We start from the raw sequence: 18883 nt of genomic DNA on the forward strand, positions 1-18883 counted from the left end.
TTTGAGTATATGTAATGAGGAGGGAATACATTTTTCTGATATGGGCTTGATAGGCCACAGCTAAAGATTTTGTAAATGTGTAGACCAGATCCTGAAGCTTTTATTAGTAAAATTGTTGGTAAATACTCATTTCTTGCTTCATGAATAGTCTGTCTTGAAGCTCTAAGCTTCTTAAGACAAAAATATGCTGATTATGAGAACAGCATAATCAGGTCTCGAGTATCTATCATAGGCATTATAAATTTATGTTGAAAAATTTTACTTTACGTAGCTCTGTGGCACACTAAATTTGATAGTAAGGTTACTGTACAGGCATTTGCATAAAATAATCTAAAAATTCATTTGCTTGTATTCTTCTATAAAGATAATGTTTCATATGGTTAATGGAGAAACGGGCATAAGTGCTATATATATATAATGGTAGATAATATAAATAGAATTTTCACTGGAAGTCGTTCTACCAATATTAAAATTATCAAGAATAAATGTTTCTTATATAAATCATCAACTATCCTGAGAACAATCTTTGGTTACAGAAGTAGAGCACAAAATGACATAGAGTCTCTATTGAATTTAATATTTATTTAGATGATGAATCTGTTAGAGTGTCAAAGCAATTTAATGTCTTTAACATCAATTATAAAACTAATTTCAGTCATATCAGTGAAAGAATGTAACAATTTACAAGGGTGTTTTCACACTTATGACTACTCAAGGGGTTACTGTAGGCATATCTACACTTGTTAATTTATTTTCAATGCTGTGAAGTAGAGTGTCTAGAGATGCTTTATTAAATATTTTAATACGTGTCGAACATATTTGCACAATTTCTGCCTTGACAGAGGGTGATTTATATGCACCTGTATCTACATATGCAGAAAAAATATCCTTTTGTCAGAGACTGCCACCTTATTTTTGCACAAACTAAACAGGAAATTACTGCCTTTTGTCTAATCTGAATTTTATATCAAAGTGGAATGGGTGAAAGCAAACAGGTTTTCTATTTTAAGGTTTTTTCTCAGTACCATGACTTTCAGTGAGTTCCTATTTTTGTTAATACAGCTTAAATATTTTTCCTACATTAATTTAATTATTGTACACTAATTGTTAAAATAAAATGTCAAAATAAAATGTCAAATATTCTATGTATGACACTACCAAACCAGTCAACTCTCCTTCCTCTCCTGTATGAAAACAAACACCTATCCTTCACAAATTGTTTTTGCTCAAGGCATTGTTACAGGCTACCATGAGGATAAAAGAACCCCTGAAAGTGCTGCAAAGCACATCTAGTTAGCCATTTACTGTTAAGTTTCCATATTTAGACATTTCTTTAATTACATTTTGGGAGTGTTTTTTCTTTGTCTTTTTTTTTTCTCCTCAACATTACCCTAAGGGTAAAATTTAATGATATAATTTAGAACTTGTTTTTTAAATCAGATCATAAACAGCTGAGGTTTTAAGCCCACTTCGTTTTGACACACAGCTGAGGCAGCCTCCAAGGTCACACTTTTTAATATACGAAAATAAAAAGGCAGTTAATGGTACGCAACAAAAGGATGCTTTTTTTCCTTTATTTCTCTCTCCTGCCTTTGCAAAATGTATCAGTTATGCCCTTCAGGATTTCATTCACTTACAGTGCTCCCAACTCACAGTAAGATTAAACAATTTCCAGCCCACTTTACATGCATCTGTCAGTTAAAAGTATTGGTGTAAAATTAAAGGTTCTGTTCATGTACAGGTACCATTTCAGAAAACATGCTTCGTTATATTCGCTGTCACTCATCTAAAAACATGGCACCGAACTAGCGAGGGTTGATCACTTGCATTTTTTGAAATTATTTAATGGATAAGCATATCTTTCTTTAAACATATGTTACTCTAATATGTCTAGGATAGCTTACTACTTGAAATTTGGTGCACACTTAAACTCCCTTTGCTGATTTGGCATGTAACACATAAACAAGCATCATAATTTTGAAAGATGTGGTGCCTGTGACCACTTCTATTCATCAGTTTCCACTGCCTCCTTTTGTCATATCTCTTAAGTATGTTTGCTTTATGGATGGTATTTGATAAAATGGATTTTATCTGGCTATTAAATCAGGACTAAGCATTGTGCTAATTCAGACTGGGTGTTAGCAGAAAGGTTAGAGCCTGTGGATGTTCACAACTACATCCTCCACTGAGGAAGATTGGGAAGGAGTTTACAGATGGTTAAGTATGAGCTAAATCACCTCTTGGTTGTGTATGTTCAGTTGCCTCTTTAATCTGGTCTCTCCTAATTTATACATGGATTCATTAGTTTCCATTCTCACTGGTTTATTTCCAGTATTTTATGATTTTATTTGTTTTTATCAGTTGTTTATAACATCTCAGATTTTTATCCTTCAGTTTTGTTTACAACCTGAAATACCTGTGATTAGCTTTACAGCAAACTTTAGGGGTACTTCAGCCACCTTCGCACAAAGAAACTAACATCTCTTTTTAAATTTCAGCACTTTGATGGCCTGCTTCTGATATGGAATTCATGGAGGGTTTCTGTTTTTAAGTTGAAGCTGTTGCAGGAGGAAAAACTTATTAATGCATTACCTTTGTTTTAGCATTTGGGTTGAACAAGGTAGTTTGGATTGGTCTCATAAGCTAATCATGGCAATAAGGTACACATATCACAACTGCTGTTTGAATATTTCTGTCCTAAATTTTCAAAGTATACACACAATTCTGGATTTGAACTAAAATGCATGAAACTTAGGTCTGGCAAGAGGACAGTGATTACTGCCTACCTAGTTTATTTTCCATTCCTTTAGAACATATCTTTTTCAAAACTTCTCTGTCCTTGAAAGTGCTTGCTACATAGAGAGGTCAAAATGTTAAGTTCAGGTCTTTCCGGCATTCACGCAGCTAACCCGAATTGAGATCCCTGCTGTCATGGCTAGATTACTTCTGGGACCTGAGCTAGCTTATTTAAAGCTAGCCTGGGACCTTGACTTTACATTGTGGTTTGCTGTTCTTTCACTGTCTGCCGTCTTTATTTGATAGTGCTGCTTTTCTTGTGAGACTTCATGGTTTTTTATCCTATTGTAGACATTTTAAAAGTTATAATACAGCTTGTAAATGAAATTGGCTTCTAATTCCTGTTCTTTCGGAAATATTCCATTATTAAGGGGTTTTGTCTTCTGTGGTCTATTGAAATGCTGTGCAGAGAGGTTTTTCAACATTATAAGAAAAAGTTGTGCGTGTTTTAGCAGGAAAGTCTGAATCATCTAGTATTTCAAAGGAATTAAGTACAGTGAGAAAAAGGATGGTCTGAGGTCAGGCTTAGCTTATGAAGGTATTCAGTCAGTGTCAATTCTGGCTTTGAGCTCTAGTTTGAAATATTTAACCTTTCTATTACTGCAGAAATTCCAATCAATCTATGTTACAGTCACCTTGCAAGAAATAAGTGAAATCCCTTGGTCAGCATTTGCAGAACAGTCCATTTTACTAATTCAGAAAGATTGACAGAATGTTGATACTAGAAATAAACGAACTAGTTTATCCTCTTTTCAGAAAAAGACTAAAAGCATGTATGATATATATGGATACAGTAATAACATGGCTAAAATTCATAAAAGCACATTTTTTCACATTTTTTGAAACTGAAGGAAGATCTAGAGTAAAACTGCTCCATTCTAGGCTAATTGTATAAAATTTTTATTCTGATAGTTGATGACATAAGCATTCATGTAAATAACAAAGCATAAACAATATTTTAATACTACAGTGTCAAAGTAACAAAGTCCATTGAAGGGCCAGAGGACACTCACAATCACCATTAAAACTTGTTAATGAATTGACTTCTGTGAAAGTGAAGAGTAAGTGATTTGAGTCTTCTTCTATTGAAGCCTTTGTCTTACTTCCTATTTTAATCTTTAATATATGTCTTCATTCAGTCTCATAGAGCTACATCATGTTTCATTCCCCAGCTGTGAAGACAGGTTTGCAGCCTTTTCTCTGCAGAATTCTTCATTCCTACCTCGTGGATATTTCTGTATGTTTTCTTTATCTTACTTCTGTCTGCAGAAAGATTTATTATTTGTTTAGCCTGTTTGTGTAGGCAAGTAAAATATGCAGCAGTAGCATGAAATTTTTATACTTCTGCAATTATCTTTTAATTTCTTTTTTTTCAGTTCCAACCATACAGCAAAGTTTTCTATCACTTGGAAAGTTTGTTTCATTCTTCAGTAGTGATAAAGCAGTGAACTTGACTATATGATTAATAGTTCCCCTTATTAGGACCTACCTTTGACTAACTTCATCATTTGGATTGCAATTTTCCAAGCTTTCATGCTTCATATGTTTGTTTAATGTAAGAGAAATGGTTCAGGATTGTTTTGGTTTGGGTTTTTTTTTCCCAAGAAAAGGTCAGATAAAAGGACTCTCTTTTGCCCTTATTAAGTACATGCTTAATATTTTAGAGCAAGAACTTGAAACTGGCAGTGGGACTTGCCTGACATCTCTTTGTCAGCTCTTTGCAAACTCAACTCAAATGAGCTCTGGTTGTATAAGCCCATGAAATCTCCTATTCAGCGGCTGTTGTATTTGACATATTGATGGAATATGCAAAAAAATTTTCAGTGTTCTTAGTTTGGAAAAGATGAGCAGGATTTTCCCAGTGATCATTGCTCCTGAATTCTGTTGGACTTTGGTAAAGTGATGAAGAAGATTACACAATCCTTTGTTCTCTTAGGAGGGTGCCAAATAAATTTCCAGGATCTGCTGAACGGAAGAGCCAGTCTGGTGAAAACGATGTGGGAAAAGAGTCAGAGAATTGTATTAAGGAATTAGGAAAATAATGAGATTCTGCTGTGGAATTTGACCTGATAGGGGAAAAATCAGAGTGGGACAAGGCCAGGAAGAGGAGGAAAGAGAACAGAGAGGGATTGGTGCAGAATGACTGTTACTGTAGGCACAGCAGTCCTAAGACCTTGAAAACAAATGTGGGAAGTCTGGGCCTCATCCTTCACTACCTTGTGTCTTTCTCTGTTAGATCATATGAAGAGATCTCTCTCTCTTCCTCCTTCCAACTGTAGTTGGAAGGTAACGTAGAGAGAAACTCCTAAAAAGGAATTGCTGTGTTGCCATTCATATTGGTATGACTCTGGGGACATACCAGATGCTGCTCAAGAGTTAGGAAGCACCCCTGGACTGCGTACTTTGATGCTGAGGCTGCATAGTTCCTTATGATGAAGGGCAGAAAGAGGGTTAAGCCTGGGAAATGCCACACAATGAGTTATAATAAAAGAACATTAGAATTACAAAATTAAATGTTTAGGTTAGCAAGAATTCATCACCAGTATTTAAGTTAAGATAAATGAATGAATGTTTTCTATGTCAGTGGAGTACATCCACACTCATAGCCTGTTTACTTCATATTATTATCTTGTTTAGTATAACATGAGATACATTTCATGCTAGCAGCTCTCTGTCCATACTGTCAAAACTCCTGTTGCAGACATACTACTGTGTACTGTTATATTCTGTGTGTATACTGGAACTCTTTTTGCACATACAGTATTGTCTTCTTTTTAACGTGATCTAGCTTATCAGATAATAGAGTATGTCTGCATGTTAATAAATTCAGCCACTCTTCTAATTTTTTAATCCTCCTTTCTTCACTAGTCTTGGAATTCATTGACCAATTTTTTGGGATGTAGCAGAAGAGAATTCAGAGAGATGTGAAATTCCTATGAGAATTGGGCTATGCAAAGACCTAGATTAGTACTCCCAGACATCTGAGAGACATACAGAGATGTGCCCCTCAGCACATGGTGTAGCTCAGAATGAACTCCGTACATGGTGGGGTTTGCGCATGTACAGCTGTGGGGTATGGAGGGCAGAGAAGGAAGGAAGAAAGGAAAAGAAATGCAGAAGGGTGTAGAGCGTCTGGAGGAGAAATGAAATCACTGCTGAAAGGATTTCAGAGGGTGTTTCATAAAGATCTGGGATTATCATGGTGGAAGAATGTAAGAGAAGAGAAGACTGTGCTTTGTTAGATTTACTGCTTATGGAACAATATCTTTTTCTATAAATCCCCCTGTCTTTGAATGCATAGTGCTTCCGAGCTGCGGTCAGGGTAATATCATAAAGAACTGCTGGTTTTATATTGCCTGTCTTGTTTACTGTGCAGCCACAGAGAACTGGAGTCCATCCATTCATCTGCCACAGGTTTCTTAAGTGCTGCTGCCCAAGAGTCTTCAAACTTCCAACAGGTGGGCATTAATAGTCCATACCTCATTTCATGAGTTGTCTAATTTGATTCCCAGGACCACATTTTCCAGCAGGTCTGAACATTCACCATTAGAATTAAACATAATAACATTTTTAACCACAAAAGAAGAAATACTCTTAAAAAATGAGACTTACCATGTCTCAGTTTATTTGTACAGTATTCGTGGAAACTCTAGGTATTATGGATTGTAGTCCCCAGTTCTTTCCATCTGTATAAGGGAAGAAACATTACCTACATCCAGAAAATTATATTTTCTAGTTATGAAGTTCCGATACTTTGAGAGTATAGTGTGCTGTAATGATGTAAAGATAATACAATAGAAAATTCTCTTACACTGTTTTATATTCTAGCATATCTACTGATTCATAGGCCTGATTTTTTTTGTTTACAGGATTTGGGGGGAAAAAATCAATAGAGGTTTACCATTAAATTAATTAAATTTCAGTACTGCTATATGCAAAACTCTGAATGTAACTGATCAGCCTAACAGCACTGTAAGTTTTATCAACAAACTTAAGAAATACCCACATATTTGCAAACAAAAGAAATAATATTTTTGAACATCTTGAGGCAAGAAATCCTAGTTTTCTTAATACAGATGTTCCCTCAATGTGTTTTTTATCACTGTGCAAGGTTTCAACACATTGCCTAGACCCGTCAAATATGCAGATTTTTCATCTCTGTGCTGACACTCAGTGTTCTTCATCCATCCAACTAGCATCACAGATGCATATACATGATGTTGTAGATACTTGCATCTGAGCTGATCACTTAGGCTCTAAGTACTTATACTCAGTAAAGTAGTAATACTTATACTCAATAAAGAGAGGCGATTCAGAGTATCGTTGATGTGTCCTAGGTGCATTTTGGGGATTGCCCTCTGTAGTTGTCTGTTGTCTCCCTTTACTAAAGAAAGAGTATGGATTTCCCTTTGGTCAGATAATCTCATCCCTGGTGTCTGTTCTCTTCTGACAACTGGGCTGCCTCTAGAAAAAACAGTGGATATGCTGTTGTTTCTCTTGCAACTGTTCGTCCTATAGTTATCCAAATTAGGGATAAAGGCAAAGTATATGATGGCTGTCTTGTAGGCCGTGTGTTCCTGTTTTCTTTCAGGAAAACCAAAGCCTAGGATAAAGGCCCTTGGTGCTTGCCTGAAGTATGGGTCAGGCTGATGATGTACTGCTAGTCCCACTAATTTAGGTGTAGCGTAGAAGTCTTCATCAGATTTTAAATGTGAGATCTTTTCCATTGTCAAGCTGATGAGAGGCCTAAAGATGATATATTACAGGAAAAGTACTTTTCCCAACCTATTCTGACAGCAGCTCCAAATTATGCAGAAGGCATGTAGCTCTAAGGCACGGAGGGGAAGTATTTGGGGTTCATTAGTATTTTCAAAAGTAAGCGAGGCTGTGGGAACACGATATATTTCTTGGCATTGTTTAGACATTGTGCTGTCAGAAATGAGGAATTTTGAAAGCCTTTGTGAAGTCTTCAGCTTCCTCACATGCTCTTGGAAGGGACTCTGGAGTGAGCCTGCTGAAAAGCTTGAAGCATGAGTCACAAGCTTCAGCAGCTGGGCCAGAGCATCGCAGGTCTCAGAAGGGGAAAAAGAGTTATGCCTAGAGCTTTAACTCCAGGCACGGTGCCTGAAAGCTAACCAGTCTCAGGAAACATAAAAGCTCAACCACGTAAAGCCCAAGGAAATAAATTAGGGAGTACTTATGAGGGTCTGAATTCATTCCAGCTTATGTTAAGTGGAGACACCTGAGGTAGGGCCTCGCTGCAGCCAAGGTTGAAGTGAGCTGAATTATTTCTTGACTAGCTATGTCTCACCATTGACTGAAGAGGGAACCAATATTGATACCTGGTGAGTGTCTGATGTTGGATCAAATGTATCAAGTCCTTTTTTGTCATGTAGGTACTGACAAGCCTTTCTAGCAAATAATCCAGCTACACTCTCCAGGCTAATAACTGCATTCTCATGTTCTATTGAGGCAGGAAAAATATATGCTATGTAAGAAATAGCACCAACGTTGTGAAGCAGCCTTGACATCACTTGCTCTAGAATGGATACATCAATTTTCTTCACACACCTCAGATCCCCAAGCTTCTTCAGCTATTGGGCTCTGAGGACAATTCTGAATTGCTTTATTCTCTTTTTCTCCCAGAATGTGTATGTAGTGAAAGAGTGTTTGATTAAAGTGCAAACAATTTCTTTTTGTGACTACTTTTCTCCTCTTCTTGGGATTAAAAAAAAAAAAGGTGCTTAAGAATGCAGTTTAAGGGAACAACATAGGAACCACCAGAGGAAGTAATTTATTACCAGGCTTTGCCTTGAATAATAAATAAAGCATTGGTTCACAGTTCTAAAGATGACAACAAAATGAAATCTTGCAGCTGGGTGTTGTGACCAATGTTCAGCCTATGCACTGGAAGAGATGTTCTGCCATGTGAATAAACTTTACAGTATTACATATACAGAAGGAAATAATAGAAAGAAATTAAGGTTTTAGACTTATTTTACTGACATTTCCCAAATGTTGAGTTTCACTTTATAATTTGCTCTTTAAATAAAAAAAAACTAGCACAAACCCATATATAATATCCTAGTTTTGCAGAAGGCCAACAAAATAATTGATTTAGTTTTGAGGTTGAAATCAACATCTATTTTGAAAGTTGCCTGTCACTTTCTGTTACAAAATACTATAATAATAAAATAGTAAAATAATAAATAAGCGATAACAAAAATGCGTATGAAAACACAACCTTCTTCAAGTTAAGCGTGATACTTTGATTGCTTCTACCAAAGCAGTTAAGCTTTTCCTGAGGGTATGGTTCCATATATTGTAACTTGTTTTTACCCCACATGCTTGTTTCTGCGTGAGCTTCAATTGTGCCATCATAACTATTTGTGGTGTAACAGACTAAACCAAATCAGTAATATGATTAGTTTACACGGCAGTCCCGCAACCAGTTGCATCTTTATAACTAAAGTAGTGGCTTTGGAAGGACAGACTGGAGAGCAGGATATGATAGCTTTTCTCAGAAGCAGTGTTGTTGTAAGAAGCTATTTGAACACGTTGTATGTGAGATACGCAGCTTGTTAGAGCTTGTTTGGCAGAGGACAAGGGAACAGCTGCTACAGAAGTAAGAATCAACCTTTGCTGTTAGACTATATGCATTTCCAAATGTAATAATTTGGTGGGATTTTTTTCTGTATGGTAGTTAGAAAAGATAATCAGGATCTTTCATTTTCAAATGTCATTTTAAATTCTGTTTTGTGCTGCAGTTTTTTAAAATCACACTGGTGTGTTAAGGTTATAAAAAAATTATACATAAAAATAGGTTTGGGTATGCCCAATCATATCAAGAGTGTTGCTTCAGGGAAGGACTTCAAAAACAGGTATGGAAAAAATGGGTTTTATAATAATTAGAAGTAACATAACTAATTTAAAACTGTTTAATTGAACTAATTTAAATTTAAATTGAGAAAGAATACATAGGAAGTACTTCATTTTGCATGCTGCTTGAAATTAAAATGTCAATCTATTCATTTCATAAGCATGAAAGTAAACCTTCATATTCCAACTTTGCAAGCATATCCCAATTCCCTAATTTATAAGACATGCAGATAGCATTTGCATAATTTTACATATAGATATTTTACTCCCACAACATTGTTTTATTTCTTGATGCTGTGCTTTTTTAATCTTTCTCCTACACTCCCAGCCAAACCTGCAGATGTTTAGATCTTCTCAAAATTGCTTATCGTTTCTCATATGAATTATCAGAGGCCTGTGATACTTATAAAATCCAGAGTGGCTCACTGAAGTGAAGTGGAATTTAGAAATCTGATGTTTTCCATACTTGTTTTTATAAATATTTGTTGTCCTTTAGAGTCTAAAAATATTCTGGGATTTACCCCTGGAATTATTGTGGGACCAACAGAGGTCACAATCCTTTACAATTGATTGCTACTCATAAATTGATCTCATCTTCTGATTAATGACTCAACATGTTAGTGTTTTATTGCTCCTGCATTTTTATATACTTTGTGAATTATAGATGTAGTTACCACCCAATGTTGCAAGTGTTGTAAAAATATACATATTATTATTGCTCAGCTTTTGATACTGTTTATTACACAGACTTCTGCATGAATGATTTTATTTCTCTATTATTAAAAGCCTCTTTAACTTGCACATACAGGAGTCATTCCTCCAGCATGGTTCAGATGTAATCTCTGTGTTAGGGCTATAATTCAGTGTAGTTGTTTGCTGTAGCAGTGAACATCCGTACCTAAGGATAAGAAAAGCCAGATTACTTACTGATTTCTGAAAATGGTATTGCAAAATTGAGTCAGCAAATTTTAAACTCTCATTTGAGGAAGGGAGCAATGACCCCAGTTTATGTGCTGGTAATAAAAGGAGATGGATGGTTTTGACTACAGACAACCTGCCATTTTTTATCTTTCAATTGCTATTTTTCTGTAACAGTTTTGGGTTTTGTGTTTTGTTTGTGGGGTGCTGAATGCTGCTTCTGCTGAGCTGCTATTAATGGACCTGCATAAGACTGAAATTTATACAGCTGCAGAAAGTCCATCAAGTAATATCTAATTTTTATTATGGACTGAGTAGATTTTGAAAGAGGAGAGTTTCTGTTCTATGAAATAGCTGTGTCCAACTCTTTGACATAGCATACATTGAAAGTAAGAGCAGATTACTTCCACTGTGGAGCCTTACTCTCTGAATTTCGCAGGGACAAAGAGAGCACAAAATACATGCATTTTGAGGATTACTATTAGGGAAGAGGAAAATTGCTAAATAAATGAGAGGCATTTTCTAAACACATTTATGAAATTAATTAAAGAAATGCAATAACAGAGAGGAGTAAGAATAAATGATATAAGTCCTACAATTTGTATCTTTATAGCAGCATTTATGGCACATGCTCGCTAGATGTTAAAGAGAAAATTCAGAGGCTGGTGAGCAGCTCCAATATGAGAATTAAAGCTGTAGCCCAAAGGTGAGAGAAAAGCAGAAAGGAGGCCCAGGATTTTACATTTACTTTCTAAGAGAAAAATGAAGTAAAAAGAACATTAACTAAAGGATTTTGCTCTGTGTGGTGACATGTCTGGTGACATGAATTAACCTCCCACGTGCCACTCAGGGAGACTTCTTAGTGCTCACAGTGCAATTCAAACATGTCAAACAGCCATTGAGTCTTTCTTAGAAGTCTCTAAAGTCACTGTATCTTTTTAATACTTTTATATCAGAATGCATCAGTAGCTCAGGCAACTATTGTACATTCAGCTAAGTGTGCAAGAAAATGTATTTCTAAATGGATTCCTCAGGAAGCAATTTTATTAGTGAGTTTATCTGAGTTTATATGAATTCAGAATAATAGGTTGTGTACTTTCTCAATTATTGCAATGATAAGGAGTAGAGAAGTTTTAAAAAAAAAATTTATAAAGAACTAGGGGTTACTGTTCTACTGGTCTACTGTTGAACCTACACAGCTGTAACGTCAGGCCAGCTCAAGGGGAAACAAGGTGATGAATGGCTATTACTGTACATTATCCCTGTAAAAGAAAACTTATGAATTTTGTGCCAGGATCTAGCATAGAGAAGCATGTCCCATAATCAAGGGATTATTAGTTAGGATAAATAGATAAACTGATTGGTTGCAAGAAAGTTGGATATCATTTCAAAATACTTCCTTTTTTATTTTATTTTATTTCTCAGATGACAGATTGTGGTGACTGTATAGTACAGTTTCATTGTAGAGGAATGTAGAGGAAGATACACAATGGTCTGATAGTTACCAGCCTAGCAGGAAAATACATGTTAAGGTGCTTCTAATGTAGAATGCTACAAGGATTAAGTTACCTTTTGCTTGGAATTTTGAATTTTAGGGATTTATTTTAATTTGAAACCAATTGGTATAATATTGAACTACAATTATTTTTCTTCATGCAGTTCACAAGCAGTTTAACAGGAATCCTTGGCAGATTAAGAGAAAGAATAAGTGGTCTCTGCACACAAATGTATAACAGATAATATTACCAAAGTACCTAGTCTTTGTATTACCACATGTTTGTATTGGTAATGAAACAATATATGCACACAGTTTTTTCCACTTGGAGAACAGGTATTGATTCAAGGAGAGTACCCAAATATTTGAAATGCCCCATTCATCATAGTTTAAAATTATATCTTTTATATTATCTTCTCCAAAAGAACCATTTCTTTGCTTCTCCTTAATTTATGGATCTTTCTTTCACATGCAGTGATGTTACCTTTACATTTAATTTTTCTGGTTTATACATTTTCTGTTCTCTGAGGAGCTCTTTGCTTAGATTAAATTGTATATGAAAAATTCAACACAAGATGTAGGCATAACACAAAACTTGTTGACTATGTTAAAAATTGACTTTTTCTAACCACATAAAAATCACTTCTGACAGGTCAGAGAAAAGTGCACATAATTTCCTAATACAGGTCTCAGAAATAGAAGGAGTTGATTCAGTACACCAGTCAGAGATGCACAGGATCACTGTTCTGATTACTGTGTTCTGATCCACTCTTCTCAGGTCACTGAAAGAATCAGTAGTATATATGGCCATAGATGTCTTCTAGGATTTTTCACATGTAGAGGTTGAATTATGTTGGAATTAAAATTTACTTCATGCTGGGTTAATCTTCTGAAAGTCAGCAATGTGGTAAGGAAGTGTTGGAAGTTTATAAACAAGCTAACCTCTTTTAATCTATCCTACATAACAAATAAATATCCTGCTAGCCCTCATATGACTATATTTTCGAAGGAACTGAGTCAGTGAGCAATAAGGAAGACTTATGGGTCAGAAAACGAGCAAAATAAGAATGCAGCATAAGTACAACTCTTTGTATACAAAGTCATACTGTTGAAATCCACTGTCTGCAATGAAGAGCCTCACTAAACGTGAGATACCATTTTGTCCAGCCAAATTACTATCAGATTATACCAAGGTTGACTTCCAAGGTAACTCAGGGTTTTACAGCATGACTCAGCAGGACACTGTTGTGAGGTCAAGTTTGAGAACACTGTTTCCTGAGCTTTTCATATAAATCACAGTTATGTAAGTTGAAGTTTCCCAGTAAACTCGGAAACCAAGAACAGACATCAGACAAGAACTCACTCTAAAAGGTACCAAACTATGGGATGAGAACTTCTTGTTCTTATAGAATACAGCAGCAAAATTAAATGAGTTCTGATTGGGAAATTACCAGATGTAATTGTATGTATCAATAGAGAAAGTGCTCTCCACCCTTGCTGCCTTGTAAATGCAGTGAGGGATAAAGAAGAGGCAGGAAAGAATAAAGAAAGATCTTTAATCTGGGCACTTGCCAACTGTGGAGGAAGCACAATACAGTGGAAGGGTATAAAATCTGATTCAGAGAAGGTAACAGTGAAGTGCTAGGTAGTAACAAAGTAATATTGATCACTCGAGCTAAAAGCAGGAAAGACCTGGATATGGAAAGGAGATCTGTGAAAAATGTGAGAACATACCATCTACTTTTATATATCTATTTCTAAAATTTTCACCGATATATAACTATATAGTTGTTTTAAAAATATATTTGACCTCATCGCCCTCTACAACTACCTGAAAGGAGGTTGCAGAGAGCTGGGGATGAGCCTCTTTAACCAAGTAATGAGTGATAGGACAAGAGGTAATGGCCTCAAGTTGTGCCAGGGAAGGTTTAGACTGGATATTAGGAAGCATTTCTTTACAGAACGGGTTGTTAGGCGTTGGAATGGGCTGCCCAGGGAGGTGGTGGAGTCCCCATCCCTGGAGGTGTTTAAGAGTAGGGTTGACATAGCACTTAGGGATATGGTGTAGTTGGGATCTGTCAGTGCTAGGTTAACGGTTGGACTGGATGATCTTCAAGGTCCCTTCCAACCTAGATGATTCTGTGATTCTGTGATTCTATTTTATCACCAATCTGAGGTTTCAGAATGTGGTCCGTTATGATTCCTGTTAATACTATCCTGACACACATTTCTCACAGTCAGATGACTGATCCCACTCTGTAGAGTAAGCTACTTAATTACGTTGATTAAAGGTGAGGTAGAATTGGTATATATGTAAGTGTTATCTGTCATAGAGCTTAAAAGTCATCCTTGTATTCTTTCAGTCCACTGAATCAGTGTGAAGTCACCATACAGAAGGAAATCTCCTCCAAAAAATATTAATGCATTATTCATGTTACCTTAATAGTCACATTTTCCCCCCAGAAGATACCAAACAGTAAAATAACAAGGCATTTATAGGCAGTCTTTCTGCTCAAGTTAAATCTTATGTACTTCAGTATGTGTGTAACAAATCAGAACACAGTACCCAGTATATGTTTTTGAGGAGATTATGATTGCATCAGGTATCATTAGAGAGTGTGTGTTGTGTGTATGTATGTGTATACACACACACATGTTCCAGCACTCCTGGGCACCCAAAAGCTGGGTTGTTTTTTACAAGGAAATCAAGATTATGCTCTAGATGAGAGTCTGATGATATACCAAATTGTAGATAGGATGGATGGTCATGGAACTGTAAAATAGTTCAGGTTGGAACAGCCTTGGGAGGTCACTAGTGCAGCCTCCTGTTCAAAACAGGGTCAGTCACCAGGTCAGACCAGGTTGTTCATGTCTGTGTCAAGTCACTTCTTGGAAATCTCCAAAGACTGAGTTTACACAACCTGTCTGGGCAGTCTTCTCCAATGCTTGACTGTCCTCATGGGGAAAAGTTTTTTCTTATATCCAGTCTGAACCTCTTTTCTTTCAACCTGTGTCTGTTGTCTCTTGTTTTCCCACCGCTGTAAGGGGCTTGCCTCCTTCTTAATGGATTTTTTTTGTGTACCAGTATGTTAATGTAGGTTCATCTTTGTGTCAGAAAAAATGTTCTGTAGCATTTACAATAGCAACAGCAATAAATTTAATACCTTTACTGATAATTCTTTTTAATGTTTAAACAGAAACTTGTTACATGGCTTATCGCAATACAATTAGTGGTCACACACAGTCTTTCCGAGGTGGGACTGTCATATATCAGAAAGATAATGATACTTTGTTAGTGATTAATAAGGCATGTATAATATGTTTGGATTCTGGTCATATTGTGAAGTACTGAACTATCTCAGTTCATGTTATTTTTTCATTAAAATAAATCAAGAGAATGCAGAATTACTACTCAGCTACTATGACCCACTTTCTTATAATCATGCTGTGAAATTAATTGGGTGAAATACTACCTCTTTCAGTTTACCTACTGTGGCCACTCTAATGTGCAGGGTGGGGAAGGACTGGTAGGATAGGCTTTCATCTGTTCCTTTTAATTCTAGGACTTAAAAGGAGATTTCAAGTGAAAGATGAATGTACTCACAGGATTGAGGCTGTCTGAATGGAAAAGGAAATTTCTTTTATGGTTTTTCTGCCATGTTGTCAGGTGCTTGTACATCCTGTTGCAAATATAGCAATTTTAATGTCTTTTTTGAAACTTAATCTTTAAATAATTATTTCAGATTCCATGCAGCTATGTTTAATACATACTATGTTGCTACTGGTTCTATTTCCTGTGATAGTTTATGAACAGAGAAGAGAGTTGGATCTTTGTATGAATATTTGCGCTACAGATCTGCATTGTCTGTGCATTGTTTGTGCAACTCAGTGTACGTATTGATTCAGACTCCAGCTTTATGCCTGTATAGTTAGGGAGCAACGAAAGATTGCTAGCAAAATCTATTTAAGAGATTAGCAAGAAAACAGCTGAGAAACTGAAATGTTTTTACATATTCTTTTGGGGATGTATTCAGGTGTTCAAAATTACAGATGTGGATAAAGCACCTAGGAAAACTCATAAAATTGATGGGATGCTTTGTGTTTCTGCAAATGTGGGATGTATATGTAAGATGTCATATTAGATTATTTGAAATGAACTGTCCAATGTAGTTCAACACTTTCTGTTTTTAATGACTTTTGAATAGCAAGCAGAGTATAATAGTGGAATAACAAAAACATTAGAGAAAGTCCTTCACAAATTACATCCAAAGCCTATACGTATATATACAGAAATACCAATGATAACTAAGAACCTCACATGCTCAATGGGGTGAAAAAAAGCAGTGGATTTAATGCATTTTGGAAGCATAGATTACATTTATTAAAAACAAATAAAAAATTAGTATTCTCACATTCAAAGGGAAGCAGGATTTTTTGTTTTGTTTTGTTTTGTGTGGTGTTTTTTTAAAGTCACCTCGCTGAACAGGGGAGGTATGTGTCATCCTGGTCCAAGGCTTATTTATATCAGTGGACTGGTATACCATGTAGTGTGCTAGTATTAGAGTTAACATATGGAGACAGTAGGGTAGATTGTACAGGTCTAGAGCTTTACTGATCTCAGAGTGAAAAATAGAATAAAACTGCAGCTAAAAAGTAGCTTTTCTCCTGACTCTTCTTGTAAGAGAGTGGAGAAGTAGGGGAAGAAGAGCAAAAGAAAGGAGCAAAGATGGGAGTAGCAGTATAGGACTTTACACCTTCCCATGAAGCAATTTAACACCTACAGTACATCTCAGCTAATTAAATGGACTACTTTGCAAGGAAGTAACTCCCTTGCTTACTACCTACTTACTACTGCAAGCAGTACTTGCTTGCAGATAGCAATTACTGGTTGGGAAGTCCCAGGTACCTTCATTCTAGTGTTAGAGTTAGTATCTGAGCAGGGGAATAGGAAAAATAATCTTTTTTATGCCATAGCACTTATTGTAAATAGATATCAATAGAAAGTCTCATGACTATCCCAAGTAAAAGCCAAAGGGGAGGTAAATCAGTTTTGTAGTAGATTAATATTGTCAACATATGATGATGAAAGGGTCAATGATATCATACATAAGTATTTACATACACTTGAAATCTGCTGTGGAATGGTTCAAAATGGTTTTAATAATCATATATTGAAGCTGGAGTTAGTCACATTCTGAAGGTATACAGATGGAATATGATTGACATTGAGTGTAACTGTTCTTAAGGATTGGCAAGACATTAAGGAAGGGAAAATAAGTATGATCTGCATTGACACAACACCTGGCTCTTCACAGAATAAGTATCCTAAATCTTTTACATAGTGATGGATTAAAGCTTGTGCCAGTGATTTTTAGGCTCATTTCTTCTGACATGGAGATTTCCTTTGTATGTGTGGGTTTGTTGTGGGTTTTTTTCCCCCATAATAGTTATGAGAAATACATACAATAAAACCTGCTTATTTGCTTTTGAGGTTTAAGTTTGTTGCATATCCCTGTGTGAGCAGTACCAACCTTCCTTCTGTCCCAAAGTTACCTATTTCAGTGTTGGTTTTGTTGTAGAAGGCATCTGGACAACAGTGTAGAATATGATATGATGATGTCTAAGAGATTTGAGCAAAAGAATGACAAAATGGAGAAGGGAAGTACCTGAAAAATAAAGGCAGAATTCTAGCCTCCAAGCAGAGACAAGTCAGTCAGGAAAAGAAGGTAGGAGTAAAAGGTTGCTCTTGAGAGAGGAGGGGGGTCACCAGCAGAGTCACACATGTCTGGGTTGTTTAACTTTTTCATTAGTACTGAAAAAGGGGGTGGGTATGAGCAGACAGGATTTACTGATAACACCAAGTTTTTCAAGGTAATAAAAACAAAGGCTGACTATGATGAACTGAAGAAAGATATTATCATACTAAGTAACTGCAGTAAAATATCAGGTGAAATGCAGTCTAGATACATTTGAAGTGATGCACATGGGAAATACACAATTACAACTTTACAGATGTAGTGATGGATTCCTAGCTGATTATTACCACATGGAAATGAGCAAATGAGATCTTGAAGTTATAATTGAGAGTTCTATGAAAATGTCACTTCAGTGGTCAATAACACTTAAGAAGAAAGGCAAAGCAAATGTTAGGTGGTATTAGGAAAGGCATATAGAATAAGGCAAATAACATTAATACGCATATATAAAAATGTCTAGTGTACTAACACTTTGAATACTGTCTGAATTTAGTTCTAATCCTACCATCTCTAAAGCATGTAGTGGAGCTGGAAAAACTCTGGAGAAAAACAGTAGGTATGACTGAACAGAAAGACTGACCCATCACATTAGGACTCTTCAGTCCTTGAGGGAGATGGGTAAAGCTAAATAGGGTGGAGATTTAGAAACTATGATTGTAATGGAGAAACTTGGAATGATTGCCCACTAGCTTTTTAGACTCAAGAACTGGAAACATTCAGCAATATTTACAGGAGATAAATTTGTGGAAAAATATAACAAAACCAAACAAATCAGCTGGTTGTTTTATGTAACATTTAGTGAGCCTGGGGGCCTCCCTACCACAAGATGTCACGTCAAAAATTGACTGGAAAAATTAATGGAAGTAAAAGTGCTGTTCCATACCAAATGATATTTTTAGCACTGAAAGTCCATGACCTGGTAACTGCTGGTTGTAGGGAAAGCGTGTTAAGGAAGTAGCGCTATACCTTTACCCAGTAATGCACTCTCTGACTGGCATTGACCATTGGCTGCTATTGGATGCGGAAGCTAGATAGACCG

Source organism: Strix uralensis, chromosome 2 (genome assembly GCF_047716275.1).
Source record: "Strix uralensis isolate ZFMK-TIS-50842 chromosome 2, bStrUra1, whole genome shotgun sequence".
NCBI lineage: Eukaryota > Metazoa > Chordata > Aves > Strigiformes > Strigidae > Strix > Strix uralensis.